The sequence below is a fragment of the Helianthus annuus genome, chromosome 11, assembly GCF_002127325.2.
Source record: "Helianthus annuus cultivar XRQ/B chromosome 11, HanXRQr2.0-SUNRISE, whole genome shotgun sequence".
NCBI classification, from domain to species: domain Eukaryota; kingdom Viridiplantae; phylum Streptophyta; class Magnoliopsida; order Asterales; family Asteraceae; genus Helianthus; species Helianthus annuus.
This window is the reverse complement of record NC_035443.2, coordinates 166169676-166195729: the sequence shown is the minus strand read 5'-3', so window position 1 is coordinate 166195729 and position 26054 is coordinate 166169676. Positions and strand designations below refer to the sequence as shown.

The following is a 26054-nucleotide window of genomic DNA, read 5'->3' as shown; positions in this document are numbered from 1 at the left end:
TGACCAACTTTGATCGAACCGCACCTGAACCCATATTCTGACCAAATTAACTCACGTCGTCCGTGTCGCAAAAAAAACTGAATCGGGAGATGACCCGAGTCTACCCAACCAGTCTGTCCACCTCACTACCGTAGTCTCCATTTTCATAATCGATCACCATCTTCACAAAATCACATCATCATCTTTAACGTCAATAACATCACCGACCGATAACATTCAGAACAAAAAAATAAGGTTTTTAAAATAAAAGAGAGAGGGTTGAGAGGGGTTTACCGGAGAAGAAGATACCACCATCGCTGAAACGGGTCACCGGTCGCCCGTCTCCAGAAAAATCAGCGTAACTTTGGTCACCGTAACGTATTCAGCATTATCATAATCATCGTCGTCATACCTTCATCGTCTTTCATCATCGTCATCATCAGTCTATTGTCGTCATCATCATCCACCTCGCCACCGGCTCCGCCGACTTCACCAGCCGGAGTGTTTGGCGATTAGGGTTTCGGTTCTTGAACCTTGGTTATTCGCTGATTTTACGCTCGGGTTGCAGGAGAAGTTACCGGTTCGGGTGATTCAGATTTCTGGTTTATTAATGGTTGCTCGGGTCATCAGGTGCTTATTTTTTGTGGGTTTTTTTTCTTCTGGTTTTCTCGTTTGCTCGTTTGCTATGGCTGAAAACGGGAAGTTCCGAATAGAGAACTTCAATGGCACTGATTTTGCATGGTGGAGAATGCAAATAGAGGCGTTGCTTGGTGAATGCGATTTGGATGTGGTATTGGAAGAAAAACCTACTGGAATGGAGAAAGTTATTGATGCAATTTGGAACTCAAAGGACAAAAAGGCAAGAGGTAAAATTACATTGACTTTGACGAGGAGCATTGTATTTAATATTATGAAAGAAACAACTGCTCATGGTATGTTAACAACTATGTCAAATATGTACGAGAAGCCGTCTACCGGTAATAGGGTGTTCTTGATGAGGGAACTATTTAATATGAGAATGAACGAGGGTAGTTCAGTTGCTGATCACATTAACGAAGTCAATTCAATTTTGTCCAGGTTAGCAACTGTGGGCATGAAGTTGGATGATGACACTCAGGCTGTGGTTTTGTTGTCTTCCTTACCTGATAGTTGGTCAGGATTTGTGACAACGGTCACTGAAACTGTTGGAACTGGAAATTTGAAGTTTGATCAGGTCCAAGATAGTGTTTTGGGTGAAGACGTTCGCCGGAGTAACTCTAGTGGAGGATCCGCTTCTGGTATGTTCAGTGTTAGCAGGAAAGAGGTAATAACAGAAGTAGTGGGAGTCGCGGGAAAAACTTGTCTAAAGCTGGGAAGAATGTGAGGTGCTGGAACTGTGGTGGAAAAGGGGAATGTTAAAAACGAGTTTCCTGGTCCTCAGAAAAATCATGGTAAACGGCATGTAAATAGTGTTATGTCAGATGAATCTGACGGTGACGTACTGGTTTGCTGTGAAGAGTCTATAGATTCTTGGGCTATGGATTCTGGTTCTTGGTTTCACACCATGCACAGCGGGGAGATGATGGTGAATTTGAAAAAAGGAGACTTTGGAAAGGTATGATTAGCTAACGGTCATGTTCTTAATGTTACGGGTATGGGAGATGTCAATCTGAAGACTCCACTTGGCACTACATGGAACTTAAGCACGTCAGGGTAATTCTAGGTTTAATGAAGAAACTTATTTCTGTTAGTCAACTGGATAAACAGGGACTAGATGTTAAGTTTGGTGGTGGGAAGTGGAAGGTGATTGATGGAAATCTTGTTGTTACCTATGGGAGGAGACAAGGATCGTTGTATCTAGTTGAGATACCTGCTGAGGGAATAGCCATCCCTGTACAACATAAAGTCTGGTTCACTTAATCTAGTAAGCAGAAGAGGGTTGAATTTGCAAACTTGAATCCTGGTGCTTTGGGGATGTAAGTTGAATGTGGTCGAGGGTCCAAGTTTAAGCCAGTCAGGGGATTTGGTGATAGTGGGAGCACAGGTCATGTTCCGGACTTTCGTGTACAATCACAAAGAGCCGTTGGGTTTTGAATTGAAGACGAAGGTTCCGACCGAAGAAAAAAGCTCTCCTGGAAATAGTTTGCAAAATGTGGAGAGTGGTATTAATTCTTAGTGTATCTCTGGAGCTGGTGGATTGTGCTAGCCGGTTGAGATGGAGAATGGGTCTGATAAGACTGTTGGGTTGGAGCTTCAACTGGTCTCTCATGTACTTGATGAGAGGTGTGGTTGCAATTAGGTGGCTTGGATGTGATAGAAGTCTTAGCTTGATCTTGGAACTGGAGGCTGGGAAGACTTGAATGTAAAGATTACTGAAGTTACTGGTGATGGGTTTCTTGGATGCACTTTGTGGACTATGTAAAGCCTCCGAGTGGGAGATTGTTGGCTTTGTAGGCTTTAGGGTAGTCGGGTCTTGTTATTAGTCGGGTCTTGTTATTAGGCTTTGGGGTTTGCCAAAAGGAAGCGGTGCCCATGATCATTATCATTGCATACTGGTCTTTTTGGAAAGCTTTGATCGAAAATTTTTCAAATAGAAAGATGAGTATATTACATAAATTGTCCTTTATTTATATATCGAATTGAACTTTTTATCATTTACGTCCGGCTTGCGGTATGCGCATATAATGTATATATGTGTGGGCCATTGGGGGCAAAAGTGAAAGTGCACTAATTTTAACATTATTTTACTAATTTCGTGAAAATAACGTTAAAAGATGAGGACGGTTAATCATGCATCATGTGGTGGCGTTGATAGCTGAAAGACAAAAGGGTACATGTACTAATCGGTCTTTGTCCCGATTGCTGAGTGTTATGTGCCTTATGTCCAAGGCTTGATGCAAAACTACTATCGAGCCGGGGGTCTCACCGGAAACAGTCTCTCTATTCCTACGGGGTAGAGGTAAGGTTGTCTACATCTTACCCTCCTCAGACCCTACCTTTGCTTTGCTATTGATGGGATTTACTGAGTATGATGATGATGAACTTTTTATCATTTGTCTTTAAAATTTAGATATAAAGGATATTTACGTGCTTTTTGAAAAGAAATGATAAACAATGCAATTTATTATATAAACTAGAATTGCGACCCGCCGCAATGCGGCGGGGATTTTTTAGTTATAACTAAGTCGATCTAGGACCCGTACGTTATATTAAACCTGTTAAACGGGAAAAAAATAGACGATGTAAAAACGTTCACCTACACACGCACGTTACATTGTATTAACTCGCAAAATTTAGAACGAAACGTAAAAACGTTAAACCAAAGATGCACGATGCGATGTGTTAAGTCACAAAATTTAGAATCAAGCATAAAGAGAAAAATTTGCGGAAAATGAAAACTATAAAGGACCAAGTTGAAAGTAGAAAAAGTTGTGAGGATAGATTGCAAAAATTAAAAAGTTTTGGGTTAAAAGTAAAAACCAAATAGTTTTGCGTTAAAAGTAATTTATGAAATACTTTTGGGTGAAAAGTGAAAAAAAAAACATTTTTTTGGAAAACCCCCAAAGCCATTACAACAACCATATGCATAACCATTTCTTCTTTGAAAACCCTCAAAGTACACCCGCGTTGCGGCGGGGCGTAAAACGGTGTCAAATAGTACTAATGTCACACAATCGTCATCGACCACCAACACTGACTCGATCCAGGATCTGTGTGTTGTGACAAACCTGCCAAACATGAAAAAATAGAGGCAAAAACTTTGAACCGCACATGCGCGTTGCGCCGTGTTAATTTGCAAAATTTGGAACAAAACATAAAAAAAGTTGAACCACACTCGTACGTTGGTCGCATTAAGTGGAAAAATTTAGAACTATACGTAAAACGAAAATTTGTGAAGATGAAAAGTATAAGTGACAAAAGTTGTGAAGTTAAATTGCAAATAATGAAAACTTTTGGGTTAAAGTTAAAAAAACAAATTGTGTTGGGTTAAAATTACCAAAGGTAAAAACCTTTAGGTTAAAAATAAAAAATCAAGTTTTTTTTTTGGAAAAGTCCCAAAGCATAAGTTACAACTACTTATGCCTAATTTTTTTGCTTCTTTAGACCATATGTAATGGGGCTTTATAAGGGCATGAAAGATTTTGATAATGCCCTTACACCATTACTCATGGGCATTATAGGGGCATGAAGAGTGAGGGGCATTTCTATAATAATGCCCAAAGAGAAGAAAAATAATGGAAAGTAATAAATGAAATGGGCATTAACCATTACACCTTTTTTAAAAGGGCATTATGATGATGATGTGGTGAAAAATGCCCCTTAGTAGGCATTAACCATTACCTATGGTCTTATAGTGTAATAATAAAGAATAATTTGTGTAATTTACTCTAAAAAAATCAATATAGAGGTTATATTTAAAGACATTAAATCAGTAGGTTTACTTTGATACGAGAATACATCTAAAACATAAAACCATTCAATTAATGGAAGAAACATGTAAATTTAAAGTTATGTAATTGTTGTTTGGTTGGCTGCTGCTCCTAGTGTTTGGTATAGGGCAACTCATGTATGAAGTATACTTAAAAAAAAAAATTATTCAAAAATTTCAATTCACTTCTGTTTTTCTATAAAAAGAAATAAATTATTAGCAACTTTTAGCACTTTGAAGAATGTCACCATCTAAGCATTTATTACAAAACTGATGTCATGGTTCTTGTAAGAATAGATATTTTGAAAATTATTAAAATAAACATTGGGTTTATAACAATAAAAAACGAAAGTGTCACCCTAGCGAAAAGGACTTTGGCGAAAAATGTTTCATTTCTTTCCTTAGGGCGAAATTTCTTTTTTTTTTTTTTTTTTTCATGTGTCATATCTCAATTTTTAAAGTTAGGGCAGGTACTGAATGATTTTTTTTTTTGACATTTAACACTTGTCTTTTTCTATTGGTGAATATTTAAGAGATAAAGAAAAGGGTAAACTACATTTTTCGTCCTTTATGTTTGTATAGAGTTGCAATGGATAACCTCTAACTTTAATAATTACAGCAACAATCATTTATTTGTAAAACCTGTTACACCTTAGGTCCTTTGACCCTAACCTGGTTAAAACTTTCAGTTAAGTGACCTCATGTGCAACCCATGTGAGTGCAAAACAGTCATCTATTAAAAAAAAGAATGTCAATTTAAAACTTATATAAAAATATGAACCTAAACCATCCTCTCTCCCCTGTACTCTCTTTCTCACCTTTAATCTCTCCTCTCAACACCAACACCAACATCATACATTAACACTCAACATGTCATAAATCATCCAACAAAACTACACTTCACAATATCATCCTCCACAGCACGCCGCCCAAAACACACTGGCGCACCTAAAACCACCACCCTTCCACTATCAAAAACAACCAGAACCACAACTCCTTCATCCAAAACAACCACGTTCACCGGCAAAGAAAACGCCAATGTTTTCAGATCCACTTCACGGACTCGAGCTGCTATAACAACCCTCCTAAAACCCCTTAACATCGAACTAAACGTCCTAAAATATACCCCGTATGCGAGAAACGGGCCTGAATTACCTTAATATTTACAAAAATCAAATAAAAACAAATATATTAAGTCCTCGCAGGCCGTGACCCGTTGCTCGGGATCTCTCGTGGGGCGTGAGCCCCTTTGTTTATCGGACAAGGCATTGCGCCACGTGTCCGATGACACGACGAAGCTAGGCCAATGACTGGCCAAGGCTAGTGCCTAGCCAGTCTACCCCGCGGGCCGCGAAGGCCAGCCCTGTAACTCTCGCGCGACGCGAGAGACCCCTCGACCAGCCTATATAAGGGCTTCAGGCCTCGTTTGCAAATCGTTCAAAATTCTAAATTCTCTCTCAACTTCTATTAGTCAAAACTCTCGGGTACTATACCACTATAAAGCGAAGCTCTGCCTCGTTGTAAGTATTATAACCCTATTTGTTACCCTACACGATCGATCTAGGGCTCCGTAACGCATGTCAAGGCTCTGCCTGATTCAGTCATTGGAATTCTGTCTCGTGTTACACCCGATTGATCTAGGACTCCATAATGCATGTCAAGGCTCTGCCTGACTCGGTCATTGGAGTTTCGTCTCGAGTTGTACGGTTAATGTGATTTGGGTTATCTTACTAACACGTGTGCATTGTTTAATTTTAATAGATAATAACCAGGAGAATTATCAGGAAGCTATAGTAGTATCATCTAAATCAGCAAAGTGAGTACATCTTCTTTTTGTCACCTTTTTACCAAAACCTCAAATGTTTTCAATTATACTTAACAGTAATTGCGTATTTGTAATTCTACAATTACTGCCGGTATGTTGGGGTTTTGTATAGATTACTTGAAACTCGTTACAATTGCGAATAGTAGCATGACCACAAGTCAGGATTGACAGTACCAAAGGGGTAACTAGATAGATATAAACAATGTAAATGCGGATGCTCTAAACTACTGTAAAGATTGTAAAATTGTTTTGATTAAACTGGGATGCACTTACCAGTATATCTTCCTGACAAAACCCTTTTAAAACGCGTTTCAGGTAACTTAATGTGAAGCTAAATGAAGACAGCTGGAGAGCACTGAAGGCTTAAAGTTGTGGCTATAAAAGTTACCAAATAAAGAAACGGAGTTTATATTTTCAATAAATAGGGTTTATCCCTACAAATGTATTGTCAAATGAAACTTGGGTTTTATCCCATTTATTATTATAAAAGTTTGGTGTTTAACTCTGATAAAAATATTTCCTAACTACGGTCCTGATATATGAATTCCGCCGGCATATTAATAAACACCGACGTTTGTTAGTTGACAATTTGTTAGTTTACATTATGAGGGAACAAGGTACATCCAACTTTTGTCGTCAATTAGCTAGTTCCCCAAAAGATGAAGGAAGCTCATCTCAGCCGAACCCCTCAGGATACTCAGCCGATACTAAGGAAGGAATATTTATTTTTAAGGCACAGTCTGAGGAGTCATTCCCTCCTAAAAAGAGAGGATGGTTTACTTGAGGAACACATGAGAGGAGGAAGAGAATGAAGAAATTATAACAATAGAGAGCATTAGTCAGAGCTAATAGGGAAGTGAATGCACAAACCCAGGAAGCAGTCAATAGGCCTCCGTGGGAAGAGGAACTTGAGAGACGGTTAGCAGATTTTCATATGTTAGCCACCACAGCAACAGACTCTAACCTAAACCAAAGAGCTGAACCACCACTATTACCTTTATTCCTAGACCGACAAATGTTAGAACCAAACCAGGAAAACCGATTCCCGATACATGCGTTCAATCCCAATGAGTTACCTAGAATCCCAACCCCAATCTCTTTAGAATACGATCCATGCTTAGATGACAATAGGTCATATTCGGCCCTATATACTCCTGAAGAACCAATACCAGAACCACCGTTAAACCCACCAATGAGTCGAGAATATGTGCAGGAACTCCGTCAGTAAGGAGAAAATTTGGTGGATGAAGGGAATAGAATTCGACAGATAGGGGAGAAGTTAGTTTGGAAATATGATTAGAATGAGATGCAGTATTGGATGAACGACACCTAGAAAATTTTTAGATATGTGTGTAATTTTGTATTTTAATAGTACATATATATATATATATAAAAGCAACTAAAATAAATAAGACTAAAATAGATACAGATGCATAACTACTAGTATATTTTATTTTCAGTTGAAGTATGTAACCGGTGCATATATATATATATATATATATATATACATATATAGGGAGAAGATCATGCGAGAACCACCTCTTATTGTGAGAACCGCGAGAACCAATGTGAACACACCAAAAATGCCTAAAAATAGCTAAAAATCACACAAAAAAATTTTTTTTTTTAATATTTTTTATATAAAAATCGCTACTTTTCGAAGCAAAAAAAATTTAAAAGAAAAAAAAATAAAAATTTTTTTTTTTAAAAAACAATTTTTTTTTTGCCACTAAAAGTAGCGATTTGAGCATAAAAATATTAAAAAAAAATTTTAGATTTTTTTTTGATTTTTTTAGATTTTTTTTATATTTTTTTAGGTTTTTTGGGGTTTAGTTTTTAACATTTTAGCTTGGGTGGGGGGGGGGAGGGTTTAGGTTTTTGGGGGGTGGGGGAGGGGGGATTAGGTTTTTTTAGGTTTTTTGGGGGTTTTAGTTTTTAGCATTTAGCTTTAGGGGGGGGGTTAGGTTTTTTTTTTTCGGGGGGGGGGGGGGGGGGGGGTTAGGTTTTTTTTAGGTTTTTTTAGGTTGTGTTCACATTGGTTCTCAAGGTTCTCACAATAAGGGTGGTTCTCGCATGAGCCCCTCCCTATATATATATATATAGGGTGGGGTTCTAGAGTGAACACTAGTGTATTTGTGAACTGAGTAAACAAATGCTGGCCATTGATCTACACACGTGTATGGCCATGATCTCATCATCAAATCGTAAAATACATTAGTGTTCACTCTTGAACCTAATCCTATATATATATATATATATATATATATATATATATATATATATATATATATATATATATATATAAAGAGTAAAGTCGCAATGTTCGACATTTTTGACCAACCTGCTTATGTGATTATTGTATAAATGTCTGTGTTAAATTTTATTCTGTGATATTGATACCTGATAAATGTTATAATTCAAATGTCGAACGAAGTAAATCAGGAAAACCAGAATAATGATAAGAACGAGAACCAAGTGATTAATAGTGCCATCGAACATATAGTCACACAAGGAATTATAGATGTTATGCCTTATATTATCAAGACCATTAAAGAAGAAGAAAATAATAAATCTGTAACTTGAAGTAAACGTCAACCCACCAAACCAAGTAATAGTATGAACGAAAATCACCAACCCCTGTTCCAATCTCCAATTCCAAAAAGAAGAAGAACCATTTCTTATGGTTGTTCTTATAAATATTTCTTGGCCTGCAAACCAATTGAATTCTTAGGCAATGAAGGAGCCATTGCAGCATTACGTTGGATAGAAAAGACAGAAGCAATCATAAAAATAAGTAAATGCGCAGATGAAGATAAGATTATGTTTGCTTCTAATCTTTTTAAGAATGCAGCCTTAGAATGGTGGAATACTATTCTCCAGTCTAGAGGAAGTGACAGAGTTTATAATATGGAATGGACCAACTTTAAGGAAATGGTTGAAAGAAAATTCTGTCCTCCCAATGAAAAGGAGGAAATTGCCAATAGGTTCCTAAACCATAAAATGACTGAATAGATTGCAAAGGTTACACTGCCATATTCTTTGAATATGCTAGGATAGTGCCAACCTTAGCCTCACCTGAGCCAGTATTAATATCCCGTTATATTTGGGGATTAGTTAGTGAGATTAGACATGTAGTCAAGACAGCTAGACCTCAAACCATAGAAGAAGCTGTAGAACTAGCCAACACCTTGACTGGTCAATTGGCACGTACCCAAGAGGAAAACCAGAGAAAGAACCTAGCTCAAAAGCTTACCTAGGAATTTCGCTACGGTAATTCCAACCGTGACAAAAGTATAGGTTCTTCCTCTGCACCTTACTGCAAAACTTGTAAAAAGAAGCATTATGGGAAATGTGTAAGGTATTGTAATTTTTGCAAGAAGCCTGGACATAAGGAAGAAGAACGTCGATCGAAAACTAGCAATAGGCTATGCTTCAATTGTGGAGAAGCCGGTCACATTAAACCGGCTTGAATTTAGGATTCACTTAATACCAGGAACGACATCGATTGCCAAGGCACCGTATCGACTAGCACCAACAGAAATGCAAGAACTGAAGAAACAATTGGACGGACTTCTTGATAAAGGTTTCATACAACCAAGTTCATCACCGTGGGGAGCACCGGTGTTGTTTGTTAAAACGAAAGATGGATCGATGCGTATGTGCATTGATTACCGAGAGTTGAACAAGGTTACGATTAAGAATCGGTACCCACTACCGAGAATTGATGATCTGTTCGATCAACTTCATGGAGCTCGATTCTTTTATAAGATCGATTGACATTCAGGATATCATCAACTGAAAGTACATGAAGAGGACATTACTAAGTTTGCTTTCAAAATGAGATACGGTCATTATGAATTTACCGTCATGCCATTTGGTCTAACCAATGCCCCAGCCGCATTTATGGACATGATGAACAGGATATGTAAACCATACCTAGATAAATTCATAATTGTCTTTATAGATGAAATTCTAATTTACTCTAAGAGTAAAGAGGATCATTGATGTGTTCAAAATGCAACATATTAATTACATCAAATGAGGCATAAAACTAACCCTTTTTTAGTATTAATGTTGGAAAAAGTGTGCTTTTGTTTTCCTTTTGAATTTACAGGACAAAATGAACTTAAACAAGCAAAAGGAACAAATATGCAGCAAAAACCAACATAAATACAAAGAAAAGGAATAAACGTGACATGCCCGACCCCTCAACAACATCCCCAAGAGCAAAAACAAGAAACAAAAGACTGACCACGGGCCGTGCCCACTGGACACGAGGGCGTGGTCAGGTGCCTGCAGAAAGGACAAAGTTGTGGAAGCTTCTACGCCCACCACGGGGGCGTGCCCAGCTCAGCACTGTCACACCCCAACCGATGTGGAAATATCATGGCGCGGCACTAAGCGTTCAGATTGTTCAAAAGTTTCCATAACACTAACGGTTTCAATATGGATTAAATCAAGTTTCAACATTGTCTAATAGCATTCACGAATCAAACACAAGTATGAAATACAAACCATCAAATATTGTTTCAAAAGTTCTTAATTTAACTAGGGTGTGTTTCTAGCAGCAACCTAGCTTGTTTTCTTGAATCCAGCATCCTATCAGCCTGCAACATGTATTAAAATAATGTCAATACAATAATGTACTGGCAAGAATACATGTTTGAGTATATAGCATAATAGTTTAAAAGACTCATATCCATCATGTAAACATATAAAAGTTTCAGCCATGCTAGTTTACGCAGTCCAAGTGATAGCCCAAGTATCCCAATGTGTTTACCACTTTCCCAAGTCTCAAGGAAAGCAAAATAGACTCCTCCAAATAATACCCCCGAGAATAATGGGGAGGTGCATTACTCCTATAGCGCTACTATTGTTAAGGCGGTACTACACACAGGGATTAAACGTTCACATAGCATAAAGAATCAAGAATCAAGAATCCAAAAGTATCAAGTTTCACATTATAGAGGATAGAGTATGATTTCAAACAAGTTTCAAGTATCAACTTTATAGAATATATGTTGCATCCCAAAGCGTTAAAACAAAAAAGGGATCAAGTATACTCACAGTGGGTGCTAAGTATCGACACCTACTGATTGGATCAAAGGGAGCTCTGAGATTAGCCTGATTATAGTTTACAGTGTAAGCGTCGAACAGTATAACGAATCGTGCAAAGTGTCGAACCAGTCTCCTGATCGGATGGCCATCTGGATGGATGGTCATCCGGTCGGATGACCTGTTAGGTTAGACGGATCACCATCCGATCGGATGGTCATCTGGACGGATGACCATTCGATCGAATGGTCATTCGATCAAAGGTGCGAGTTTCCAAAAGTTCAACTTTTGAAGTTTTCATTGTAGTATAACTCCAAGTCATTCGATCGGATGGTCATCCGATCGGATGGCCGTTCGGCGGAATGACTGTTCGAGTGTAAGTTTCAAAGTTTAAAGTTTGATTAAAACAATTTAAGTATTGAAGTTTACTGAGATAACCACCTGGTCGAACGGTCATTCGATCGGACGGTCGTCCGATCAGGTGGTCGTTCGTCATTGGTGTTCTTGTTTTTTTTGAAGCATTTACAAAATTTCTAAGTTCGAGTCTAATGAAGGTGACGTGGTAACGCATCGAGACAACGGGAACCCATCCAAAGTTCAGCGTGTCGATCGGATGGGAATCACCCCGTCCGATCAGCCGTTTGTTCTTGGTGGTCTTCCTATCTGAATCCATAATCCGGTCATCTTCTCCGATGATAATTCATCTCCATGCCAACCCCAGACTATACAACAAGTCTACAGCCCGTTTGGGTCCGGATTTCACCATTTTAAGTAAAAGTTTAAGAAGTTTGAAGAAAGTATGATATCAACCGAAAACATCTGAATTTTGAAAAGATTCGTGGTAAAACATGTAGAAATCTCTTAGATCTGAGCTACGGCTTGACGAAAATGACATCACACCGCTGTTTATACAAACCACCATGATGACGTCACCCTTAAGAGCTTGAATCTTAGTGATTTCACGGTGAAAAGTGTGATTTTGATGAAGAATCATGTGAGGAAAGGTGTATAGTTTGAAGTTGTACAAGAATCAGGTGGAAAACTTACAAGAATCGCCGGAAATGGAAGAAAAGTGCCTTAGAATGGAGAGTACGTGCGTCTAGGTCGGAGGAGACTGTCACATCAGTGAAGAATGATGCGACAGCTCCTATTTATAGTGTCAGAGGAGAGAAAGGTGGTGCAAGGAAACTGGATCGGATGACTGTTCGGTCAAATGGCTTTCCGATCGGATGGTCATCCAATCGGATGGTCATCCGATCGGATGTCCATTCAGACAGCCCAATCCGTTTTGCTTCCTTTCCGTCTTTGGTCCATTTTGCAAGTTAGATTAAGCGTTGCGTTGCGTATTATTGTGTAATATTATTCCATGACAAGATTATTTACTTAGCACAAAAGTTTCCAAGTTCCCAAGTTTACATAAGTGTCAAGTCTCAAAGTTTCACAAGTCTCAAGAGTCAAGAATCAAGTATCAAGAGTCAAGCATCAAGTCTCTAGTTTTAAGAATCAAGTATCTAGTATTAAGCATCGAGTATCAAGAGTCTAGTATTAAGTATCAAGTATCACCAAGATTCAAGTTTCAAAGTTTCAAGATTCATAAAGTATCATAAGTGTCAAGTTTCACATAGTATAAGGACTAAAATTGACAAAAGGTAAATGTTCAGGGACGCAGGGCGTTACAAGCACGGGGTGTGGTCAATGCTAAGATACGCAGAATCTTGCAAAATCTTGGTGGCCGTGCCCAGCGAACACGGGCCGTGTGGAGCCCTATGCTGACAAATGCAATTAATGAAGGAAGAGAAAGAAATGGCCACGGGGGCGTGTCCGCTGGACACGGGGCCATGGCAGGGCTTCTGTTCAGGCTATAAATAGGGGTGCTTGGCTCTCTTCAAAGGCATCCCTTGGCAAACCACTACTCTCCCACTTTGCCACCACTCCACCACCACTACACCACCAACACCCACCACCATCATCCATCATCCACTTTTAGAGTGTGTAGTAGTCTCGGGATCCAAGATTGATAGTAAGAGTTCTTGTCAATCAAAGGCCATGTTTGGCTAAGTCTCTTACATCACTTGGTGAAGACAAGTCTTTTATGTATTACTTTTGATTTTTAATCTTTCGGCATTTTTTATTTGGTTTTGTATTAATGACTTTAATAACTAGTTTCTTATGTTGAAGGTGAATTTTCTTTATCATTTGTCCGTGGTGTCTTGGCATTACTTTACTGTCTATATAAAGTAAAAAATTTACACCATTCATATCTCTACGGTCTATATAGAGGTATGTTGGCTACCTGGTCGGGGGTTAAGGGAATGGTTTAGTAAGGTTCTTGCCTTGTTCAGTGTATAGATCCTGCAAGGACCTGAGTCAAGCTTATTAGGACCTCCTTCAATACCCACTGGTGTTGGATGGCGGGGGTGCGAATGGCTTGATCCCCTGCAAGGACCTGGGTCAAGCTTATTAAGACCTCCTTCATTACCCACTGGTATTGGATTGTATCCCTGCTGACTCAAACCACTTAGCTGAGGGTAACATCACCTTCAAAAGAGGGGACTACCACTTTCGCATTAATAACTTAATTAATTATCTTTCAATATTCCGACCCTTTGGGATTGTATCTTTGCTGACTCAAACCACTGGGTTGAGGGTAACGTCACCTTCAAAAGAGGGGTCTACTACTATAACTAAGATAATCTCTTAAAAAGTCCAAAAGTGCAAAAATCATCAAAGGACACTTAAAAGGCGAGTCGGATCCAAGTGATTCATCTTGTCTATCTGTTTTTATTTTATTTTTATTTCTGTATTTTTAGTTTTTCATGTTTAAAACCTTTTTCTCAAAATATGTTAGCTTGATTAGACGTTGAGGATAAACCGGTACTAAAAGCTCTTGTGCCCTTGGATGACCTCGGTATCTTACCAACGCTATACTACGCTCACGATGGGTGCACTTGCCCAAGTGTGTGTTAGTGTTAGTAGAATATCGTGTTTTATAAATTTAAAACTTGACTAATGCGTAAAATGGGCTTAAAATATCAATAAAATCATAACACACCTAACGCACACCAATCATGCAGAGCATCTGTATACACTCCTGACATTATTGAGAAAAGAGAAGCTTTATGCTAAATTCTCAAAATGTGAATTTTGGTTACAAGAAGTGCAATTCCTTGGACATCTGGTTAATCATGAAGGAATTCATGTGGATCCCACCAAGATCAAGGCAATTACTAATTGGAAAGTCCTTGAATCACCAACAGAAGTAAGAAGTTTTCTTGGACTGGCAGGATATTATAGACGATTTATCCAAGATTTCTCTAGGATAGCCATTCCATTAACCAAACTGACCTGCAAATCAGTTAAGTTTGAATGGGGACTGAAACAAGAAGAAGCCTTTAGGATTCTTAAGAAAAGATTAACCAATACACCCATACTCGCATTACCAGAAGGAACTGAAGACTTCATAGTCTATTGTGATGCATCTAAGTTAGGATATGGATGTGTGCTAATGCAACATCAGAAAGTTATAGCCTATGCCTCTAGACAACTTAAGAAACACGAAGATAATTACACGACCCATGATCTAGAGTTAGGAGCCATAATTTTTGCCCTTAAGATTTAGAGACACTATCTTTATGGAAATAAGTTTGTTGTCCTCACGGATCATAAGAGTTTAAGATATATTTTTGGACAAAAGGAATTAAATATGAGACAGAGGCGATGGATGGAAATTCTTAGTGATTATGATTGTGATATCCAGTATCATGCAGGAAAAGCTAATGTAGTAGCTAATGCTTTAAGTCGAAAGTATCATGAAAAGCCGAAACGAGTACGTTCTCTCAGGTTAAATCTACAAAAAGATTTAAATGAGCAAATTAGAGAAGTACAGGAAACAGCAATCAAGGACAATGCTGAAAGTTAAAAAGGAATGATTAAGGAATTAGAAAAAGGAACAGATGGTATTTGGAGATTCCATAAGAAAAGAATCTGGATACCTAAACAAGGAAACCTACGCCACAAAATTCTAGAAGAAGATCATAAGTATAAGTATACGATACATCTTGGAAGTGATAAGATGTATCACGATCTAAGAAAAAATTTCTGGTGGATAGCAATGAAAAAGGATATAGCGAACTACGTTGCTAAATGTCTAACATGTTCACAGGTTAAAGCCTGAGCATCAGAAACCCTCAGGATTATTACAACAATTAGAAATGTCAATATGGAAATGGGAATTGATAACAATGGACTTTTTGTTACCAAATGACCCAAGACACGAAAAGGTAATGACACAATCTGGGTGATTGTTGACAGATTAACTAAATCTACTCATTTCTTACCAATAAAGGAAACTTTCAGTATGGAACAGTTAGCCAAGCTATATGTAAATGAAATAGTTTCATTACATGGAATTCCTTTATCTATTATATCTGATAAAGATATCCGTTTTACTTCTCATTTTTGGACTAGTTTCCAAAAAGTAATGGGAACCATATTAAATATAAGCACGGCTTATCATCCACAAACGAACGGACAAAGCGAAATGACAATTCAGACAATGGAAGATATACTTAGAGCTTGTGTAATTGATTTTGGAGGAAATTGGGATGATCATTTACCCTTAATAGAATTTTCTTACAATAATAGCTATCATACTAGCATCAATGTTGCACCATTTGAAGCACTTTATGGACGAAAGTGCCAAACTCCAGTCTGTTGGGCAGGAATTGGAGAAAAGCAATTATCTGGACCAGAGATAGTGCAAGAAACAACGAACAAGGTAATTCAAGTCAAGGACAGATTAAAAACAGCACGAGATCATCAAAAGAGTTATGCAGATAACCGACGAAAACCTTTGGAATTTCAAGTTGGAGATAAGATATTGTTAAAAGTTTCTCCATGGAAAGGAGTAGTCAGATTCGTTAAAAGAGGAAAGCTAAGCCCCAGGTATGTTGGACCTTTTGAGATTATTACGCTTATCAGCTACAACTGCCAGAGGAAATGGCAGGAATACATGATGTGTTTCATGTATGTAATCTCAAAAAGTGTTTAGCAGACGAATCATTAGTAATACCTCTTCAGGACATAGAGGTAAATGAGAAACTTACGTTCGTAAAGAAACCCATTCAGATTGAAGATAGAAAGATCAAGAATCTCAAACATAAGAGATTAGTTCTAGTCAAAGTGAAATGGGATTCCAAGAGAGGACCAGAATACACTTGGGAGCTCGAATCAAAGATGCAAAAGAAATATCCACACCTATTCCAGTAGATCTCGAGGACGAGATTTAAAACAAGGTGGGGAGGATATAACAACCCTCCTAAAACCCCTTAACAACACCCTAAACGTCCTAAAATATACCCTATATGTGAGAAACGGGCCCGAATTACCTTAATATTTACAAAAATCAAATAAAAACAAATATATTAAGTCCTCGCGGGCCGCGACCCTTGGCTCAGGATCTGTCGCGGGGTGCGAGCCCCTTTGTTTGTCAGACAAGGCATTGCGCTACGTGTCCGGTGACACGACGAAACTAGGCCAATGACTGGCCAAGGCTAGTGCCTAGCCAGTCTACCTCGCGGGCCGCGAAGGCCAGCCCTGTAACTCTCGCGGGGCGCGAGAGACCCCTCGACCAGCCTATATAAGGGCTTCAGGCCTCATTTCCAAATCGTTCAAAATTCTAAATTCTCTCTCAACTTCTGTTAGTCAAAACTCTCGGCTATTATACCCCTATAAAGCGAAGCTCTGCGTCGTTGTAAGTATTATAACCCTATTTGTTACCCTACACGATCGATCTAGGGCTCCGTAACGCATGTCAAGGCTCTGCCTGACTCAGTCGTTGGAGTTCTGTCTCGTGTTACACCTGATTGATCTAGGACTCCGTAATGCATCTCAAGGCTCTGCCTGACTCAGTCATTGGAGTTCTGTCTCGAGTTGTATGATTAATGTGATTTGGGTTATCCTACTAACACATGTACATTGTTTAGATTTAATAGATAATAACTTCGAGAATTATCAGGAAGCTATAGTAGTATCATCTAAATCAGCAAAGTGAGTACATCTTCTTTTTGTCACCTTTTTACCAAAAACCTCAAATGTTTTCAGTTATACTTAACAGTAATTGAGTATTTGTAATTTTACAATTACTGCCCGTATGTTGGGGTTTTGTATACATTACTTGAAACTCGTTACTATTGCGAATAGTAGCATAACCACAAGTCAGGATTGACGGTACCAAAGGGGTAATTGGATAGATATAGACAATGTAAATGCGAATGCTCTCAACTATTGTAAAGATTGTAAAATTGTTTTGATTAAACTGGGATGCACTCACCAGTATTTCTTGCTAACAAAACCTTTTTAAAACGCATTTCAGGTAACTTAATGTGAAGCTAATAGAAGCCATCTAGAGAGCACTGAATTCTTAAAGTTGTGGCTATAAAAGTTACCAAATAAAGAAACGGAGTTTATATTTTCATTAATTAGGGTTTATCCCTACAAATGTATTGTCAAATGAAACTTAGGTTTTATACCATTTATTATTATAAAAGTTTGGTGTTTAACTCTGATAAAAATATTTCCTAACTACGGTCCTGATGTATGAATTCCACTGCTATATTAATAAACAACGATACCACCAGGTCCGAGTCTCGCGGCACCCGCTCCCGGGGTAGGGGTCGGGGATTGCGACAGCTGCATCGATCCGATAAGGAGAGCTTGGGCTTCCAATGTTCCTGATTCTAGATCTAGTTATAAGATTGGAGTTGAGAGTTTTCAAAGGGTTAGGGGCAGTGCAGAGGAGGTCATTAGTGGTGCAAGAGGTAGTGGCGGCGTCGGAACCTTGAGTGTCGCAGATCTGAGACAGGAAGACGATGAACTAGCTTAACCGGCTTGAAGTAGCGGTGTTACGTGGATCGGCTTTGAGGTAGAGTACTGTGGATCTCTGGTTGGAGAAATCGCAGATGGAGGATATGATTTGTGGAGATTGTGAAGGTGAAGATCGGTTAATTTTGGACTTCTCCTTTGGTTGATTTGTGGAGATTGTGAGGGTGAAGATAGGTCTTCATGAATTAATTTTGGAGAGGTTGTTTGGTTTTGGGTTTTCGATGATTTTGATGTAATCATATTTTAATTTGGGAACATATCTGATGATTTTGATGTAATCATATTTTAATTTGACATTGTTTTTTTTTAATAAATGACTATTTTGCTCTCACATGAGTTGCATATGAGCTCACTTAACTGAAAGTTTTAACCAGGTTAGGGTCAAAGGACCTAAGGTGTAACAGGTTTTGCAAATAAATGAGTGTGACTATAATTATTAAAGTTAAAGGTCATCCATTACAACTAGCTACAGATATAAAGGACGAAAAGTGTAATTTACGCTAAAGAAAAAAGTATTACGACATGTTATTTTGATAGAAGTGATTTGAGATTTTATAAATGTATATATTACTATTGTATATGTTTGTAACTACACACTTCCCATCATTTGTGTGTGAGTGCCCTACTCCTAATCTCTCTCCTCTCCTGATATGAAGATCTAATTCCTCTTTCTAACCTGTAAGCAATCTCAGATCTCTGGCCAGCCACTTATTTCCCTCATCTCAGCATAGATTCTTTTGTTTTTATTTTTTATTTCATCTTTTGTGTTCTTGATCTTTTTGTGTTCTTTTTAATTTCATCTTTTTGTGTTCTTGATCTTTGATTATTTCCCTGATTTATTTCCTACTTTTCTATTATGGGTTCCAATCAAATCTATTATCTTTCTTTCTGTTTGATTGGCATAAAGAGAGTTAGATAATCGGTTTGTTATTGATCGCCAAGAATCTGAGGGCGTCTATTTTGCTGCAGATAAACAAACAAACGTGTTTAGTAATATCTCACTTGTAGAGTAAGGTCTAAAAAAAGAAAGGTAAGATAAGAGCAAATCTTTATTATTATGTGCTTGACGTGGAGAGAGAGGTTGCTACCAGTGAAAATTGTTTGAAATTTCTGATCACACACAGGAAAAGAGAAATAGGGCTTTGTTGGTATTATGATATAATAATGTTATTATATGGTTAAAGTTTTTGAAAAGAGTTCATACAGTATATCTTATGAGTTTACTTGGAACCCCTCACTTCATGACTTTAGGATTCCACCAATCTCCACAAGCCACATCACACCTTCGCTCGTGGCCATAATAATTGAGACTCAACCCCATGAAAAACTCAAAAACCCCACTCAAGAAAGCTGATTTTTCAGCCATTTTTTCCATCTCAAAAACCTCTCAAATCAAACCCTATTCTTCTTCATCTTCATAGATTATGTTACCCGCAGCCGAGCCACCACCGATGCATCACAGTCGTTGTTTTCCGGCGTGGCATCTTCAAGATTCACGCACAAAGAGCACAAGCTTTTGGAAGATGAGAATCTTGATGATGCTGCATCGGCAATAAAACGGCTACAAGTAGCAGATCAAAGGTAGGTGGTGGTGTCTTGAGTAGTACTTTCAGCATTGGTGTTGGTGATGACTGATGGTATTGGTAGCTGACTGACTCATCAAATCTGTCAGTTTCTAACTCTCCCAAACTGGTTATCAGGTGGGTATCTTGTTCTTGTTTTCTGTGTATGTTTCTCTTTAATTAGTAAATATTAATTTATATTTTTAGCAGTCTTTTTTTTTCTTTAAAAGGATTCAAGAAACTTATATTGCAGATCTATGAACAATTTAACATTTTGTGATTAAAGAAATTTTAATCAAAACTTAGTTTGATACCATTCTATTTCAAGCTATCTGATTCTCTAAGTCATTGATGGTCTCTTTTAAGGGTTTAGATTAAATTTTTCTTAGGTTTTTCTTGTTAAAATTAGTTATCTCATTTTGGGATTACACAACTTGTATAATTAGGGTTAATCGTTTTATGCATTATGATTAGGATTTTGAGCTATGACTTCATCATCTAGCGGATTTAATTTTTTTATCCAATCAACAGCAAATGTTACTCATACCTTAGTTTACACCAAATATCTAACGGATTAATTACTTCGTATACATATATGCCAACTCTGTGAAAGTACATTTTATGTGATAAGAAAATATGGTGTTAATTTGTTTATTTTGAAGTCCTAATTAGTCCCAACAGGTATGTTTATGTATGGCTTAGAAAACTATCAACAATGCATCAATGGGTTGAGTGCGAAATCTTAGCTTAGTAAAGTTCACTAATTCTTTGAAAATAATTTGATCATACAGTCACACTAATAGACCAATGTGCATTAGCAATCTAATCTTAGAATTGATCGAACTTGATTAACTGCATATGGGTTAACAAGAGATATCTTGTTTGAAATAGCTAAGGGAGAACCGGACATGAACTGATGATATTCTGTGAAATATTACCAAACAATTGATAAAAGAAGAGATGATTTATGTTAGATAAACCTGTTGTTATGAACAATTTTCTCTCTCGCTTGATACCAACTTGATCTTGCTTATGTTTTTTTGTGGACTTGGCTGATTAAATCATTCAAGCTATTTGGATCTAGCCACTAATTTCCTCACGATATCTGGCTTGCTTAAATGGAATCATTTCATTTTTATAAAAGTGATAGCGGAATTAGAGGGGGGTCGCCGGCCAAATTTTCAATTAATAGGAATTTCGTCTCTTATAGATTGACATATAGTATAGTAGTTGAAGCGAATATAATTATGAAGTAAGTTTCTACCATGACCCGTAGTTAAAACCTTTTCATTCTGTCACCGTGGACCACTGGTGTGATCGAGGCGCATATTGAGTGACAATGAGATGAGAAAGATTATGTTCTAGATATATACTTTATTTATATGAACTAAGAATTCTTGTGAGATTTACCTAACATATACATATGCATATGATCATATGTATTAAGTATCATATACATTTTACTTTGTTATACATATATATATATATATATATATATATATATATATATATATATATATCATCCATTTAGGTTTATGCTACTCTTTTGCCTTGGACACTAATAATAAATTCTTAGCAATTTTTTTTTTCCTAAAAATGCTGTTTCATTCCCTAAACCTTTTTGACCACACAACATTCCTGAACTTCAAATTCCATCCGAGACAACATCATGACTATGGAACATCATGCCAAAACCCTAGAGATGTAACTTGTAGTCGTTTTGTCGAGACTTTTGATAACGATATCTTAAATGGGCTGATGTAGCTTGATAATTAACCATAGAAATATTTTCCAGCAAATGGGTAGGTGTTGGTGACTTTAAATCTGAATCATGAACATGTCACATTGCTTGCTGCCATTGTTGGGGTTGCTTTTAACCTTTGTTTGTGGGGTTCATGGTCCTCTCTTGAGTGCTTGTAGTACTACTGGCTGACATCAATCTGAGTCACTGGAAAATATATACACACATCATCAAAGGCATCATATCTCCAATAATACTACCCAAAAAGTTTTTCTACAAAACCATAAACTTTTTTTATTTTACAATCATCAATCTTTCATTGTGGATTACCCTAGTCTATTGTTTCGTTTAAATTAAGTGTCTTGTAAGCTTATATATAGTTTATATGTTTACTTTTATATAACTCTGATACAAAAGACATGTGTGAGTAACCACTTGCCTACTCTTTTTCTAACTCTTATTATACACCTATATACCTTTAAAACGCTACATACATGTGTATTATATGGTTTTTACGATTTTCTACTTAAATTAAACAGGTTAGGTGTAAAATATTCTTTTAAGATTTGAACATTTCAATATTTAAGTATCACTTTCGTTTGGTTCATGAAATTTAAAGGAATTAGAATTGGAATTCCAAAAATTTCCGTAGAAAACTATGTTTTTCATAAATTTGGAATTGGAAAGTATTCCATCGACTAAAGGAATTCAACAATCCATCACTAAGTGGATAGAAACTCAAACTTTCCATTGAAATTGATAAAATAAAAATTTGCCAAAAACCCCTTGTAATTCTTCTACCTTTCTATACCTTCTCGTTCTAAACTGATTCTAAGGGGGTGTTTGGTTAAGCTTTTCCACACCTTCTTATAACTTATTGACTTTTGATAAAAAGTTTATAAGAAGAAAAAGTGTTTGACAAACTCAGAATGACTTTTTAAAATGACTTATTGTATAGAGAGTAAAAGTCAGTTTTGAAAAGTTAAATCATTGTAACTTTTTAAAACTACTTATAACTTTTCATAGAACATGGTGGCTTTTTGAAGGGGTGTTGCTAAATGCACTTCCATTTTTTTTTTATTTTACTGGTTTCGCTCCCCTTGAAGTGTGTAAATAAATACAATCAACCCTTGTATTTTCTATTTTTTGAAAATTTGTATTAGGAAATATCTATATTTTTCTAGGGTTTATCTACTTGCCATAATTTGAATATTTAGATATACTTGTGAATACATAACGACTTTATTGAAAAAAACCAGCACTGATTGAAAGAAGGAGATTAAGGGGTTTATCTACTTACCATAATTTGAATATTTAGATATACCAGCCAAATGTTGTTGAATACAATTTTATGGACTTGAAATCATCACCTCCGAGACATAGTTCAGAAGCGAACAATTCTGAGCCATTAATGAAAGAATTTGTTGTTAAGATAAAAAAACTCATGGACGACCAAGCTTAAAGAAACAACAACAAAAAAAAAGGTATTGTGCTTGAATATAATTTTATGAATTTGAAACCATCACCAAATGTGGTTGAATATAATTTTATGGATTTAAAATCATCGCCGCCAAGACATACTTCCTACGCGAATGATTCCGAGCCACTAATGAAAGAAATCCCAAGCATCTTTCACCCGTACATTTCACGTATAAAAATGTCGATCCCGATGGTAATTGTGGGTTTCGATCTGTCGCTGTGGGGTTGGAGATGGATGAAAACCTATGGAGTTTTATTCGAAGTGAACTTGTACAAGAGATGGACGTTAACTCAAAAAAATTAGAGGAAAATTTTCGACACAGTTGTCACCGGAGAGTATAACCGTCTACGTCATAACATAGATTTTCAAGGAAATGGATTTGCAAGCGTTGATCATTGGATGTATATGCCCCACACTGGACTCCTCATTGCTCAAAGATTTGTGTGATTGTTCACCTTTTAAGCATCGCCGGCAATCAAACTTTCTTCCCACTATTGACTGTTCCATACCAAATTCATAGCCCTTATCAAGTGGTATCGCTTGTTCATGTTCATAGAAACCATTTCATCCATGTTAGATTAGAAAGAGACTAACAGTCTTTGCAGTAGCAACCGAAGTGGCGCTGCAACTAGCAGATTGGGAAGTTATGTACAGTTCTCGTATAAACCGGTATAAGGAACTAAAAAATCCTAAACTTCAGTTGTAATTTGTTTCAGCTAAACTTTATTTGTTTTAGTTAAATCTCAACTTTAATTTGTTTTGGTTAACCTTCATTTGTTTTTTTAATGTGTTACTCATTTGTTTTAAACGTAACGAACTCGTCATAGTCTTAATCTTATATTTTTTTGAAGTATGGATTCATAAATGTTATATTTCAATTCAATTAATAATTATATTCACTTATTATATATTATATTTTTGTTTTGATGACCAAAAAAATAAGAAATAAGGTATCGATCAATTACACAGTAAGTATTGAATTTGGAGAACAATAATGCATATATGGATATTTTTTTAGAACACTTTGTTGTGATCAATTTTGAGAAGAATCAACGGAAAGTATTAATATTTTTTAATCAACGGTAATTATATAGATATTAATATGTTATATATCTATTATATATAATAAATGAAAGTTATTTGGGCCACGTGTCACTTAATTAGGGCATCCTCAGTTCTCTTTTCCCGCCCAACAGTACCACTGCCCTCCTCTATTTATATCATCCCTCATTTACTCATTTAGGGCTAATGCTTTCTTTCTCTCTCTGCTCTGCTCTATTCCGATCTATGTTTATCCTCTCTGATGTTTATCTTTCTTCTTCTTCTTCTCATATTCATCTCCTCAACAATGTTCGGCAGAGGTTACTTCTATTGGATACATCTGCGTTTGAAACCCTAAATCATGTACCGTCGAGTGGTTGAAGAAGAGAATAATCATGTAAGATCTATTTTTTTATTCAGAAATTTTATTTCGTTTTATCTATTTTCTTATACTGATCATGATTACACCTTTTCTATCCTCAGAAGAAGAAACAGATCTCCTAGGGTTTCTTATCGTACTCGATGAACGCTTTTGTACAAGCTCCTCTTAATCGGTGACTCTGGTATGTTTGCTTTGTAATATCATGTGATTACGAGTAGATTTATTTTGATATGTTTTGTACTTTGTCTTTCTAAAGCTTTTTTGTTGGTTTATAGAGTTTGTTGATTAGAAGCAACCTCTGCCAGACGGTTGTTGAGGAGATGGAAATGTGAAAGGTGATACCAGGTGTGTTGATAGGTGATACCAGTACAAAAGTTTAGAACATCACCAAGGTAACTTAAATTGGTGTGATTTACTTTTTGGTATTTCTAACGTTTTGATTTACTGTTTATTGGTGCATTGATTCATTTGTAATCCTTTGCAGATCTCCCGTCATCTCAATTTGAGCAATTAAACGTAGTTTTGTTAAACACTATCGGTGTTTTAATTACTAGCAGTGCTTAAAAAGTTTTCCATCGGCTGTTTGACTTAACAATAGTTTGCGTTATTTATTCTAAATTCATCAGTTTTTGTAGGCAAACTGAAGTTTCCTACAATAGGCACAGCCCAGCTAAGTTTCCTACAATGACAGTGGTTATAACAAGTTAATATGGCAAATCACTGATCTGCCTAACAAGTGTTGGATATAATGATGGTTGTACATAAAGTTTGATAAACATCATCCACTGTTCAATTATGAAAAACCACTGATCAAGACCAAAGTCCAGACAAGCACTGATCAACTAAATGTGAAACACTCTCCAACAACAGTGGTTCCCCATCAACATTAGTTGTTCTATCTTTGTTTATGTTAACAGTGTTTATTCTATCTTTGTTTATTTTAACAGTGCTTATATGTAACATAATTTATCCTATCACTTCAGTGTTTTGATCTGTACTATTAATTGAATAGTTGTTTCATTTTTATACTAAAAAAATTCCTATACATTTGGATGAATATTAAGCACCTCATCTTGATTGTTTGGGTTTAGTATTCTTGAAATTGGTTCAAGCATTTGATTGTTCAAAATATTCCACTGCTGAAATACAACCTCTGTTTCTTCAATCTCCCTGTTGACCACTGATTGACCAAACATCAGTGTTTCCAAAACTGGTTGGTATCCACTGATCGGAAAAACAGCCACTGCTCACTTTTACATTGTTGACATCCAATTACATAAGAGTTCCACCAACATTATTTTCATGATAAAATTTAAAGTTAAATTAAAAAATAAAAAAAAAATTCTTGATGACTATTTGTTTCAAATCAAATTAGTAATTAATGCTGATTTCTTAAGCTTTGGACATTTGATTAAGCAAATTTGAATTTCAAATTGACGGTTATTATATCTTGATTAAAGTTAATATAAATTTTAAAAAAGTCATTATGGCATTTGCTTTCAAATCAAGTCAGTAGTTACTGATAATATCATTAATTTTGATATTCAAAATATACAAAATGGTAATTTTAAATTTTCATTCTCTCTCTTTTTTTCCTAATTTGCATATCATTTCTAATATTTAATTTGTTTAATAAAGCAGCGTATAAATATATACACTACTTACCTTTGAAAATTAAATCTAAAATTTATGACGTCCA

At 36.5% G+C, this 26054-nt stretch overlaps 1 long non-coding RNA gene across 1 annotated transcript; it reads left to right on the top strand.

The window, feature by feature from the left end:
- The first annotated feature begins 24072 nt into the window (after positions 1-24072).
- On the top strand, positions 24073-25343 carry LOC110887283. Its single transcript, XR_002563204.2, has 3 exons — positions 24073-24370; positions 24457-24536; positions 24631-25343. It is a non-coding gene; the product is annotated as an uncharacterized LOC110887283 (long non-coding RNA).
- Positions 25344-26054: the final 711 nt, after the last annotated feature.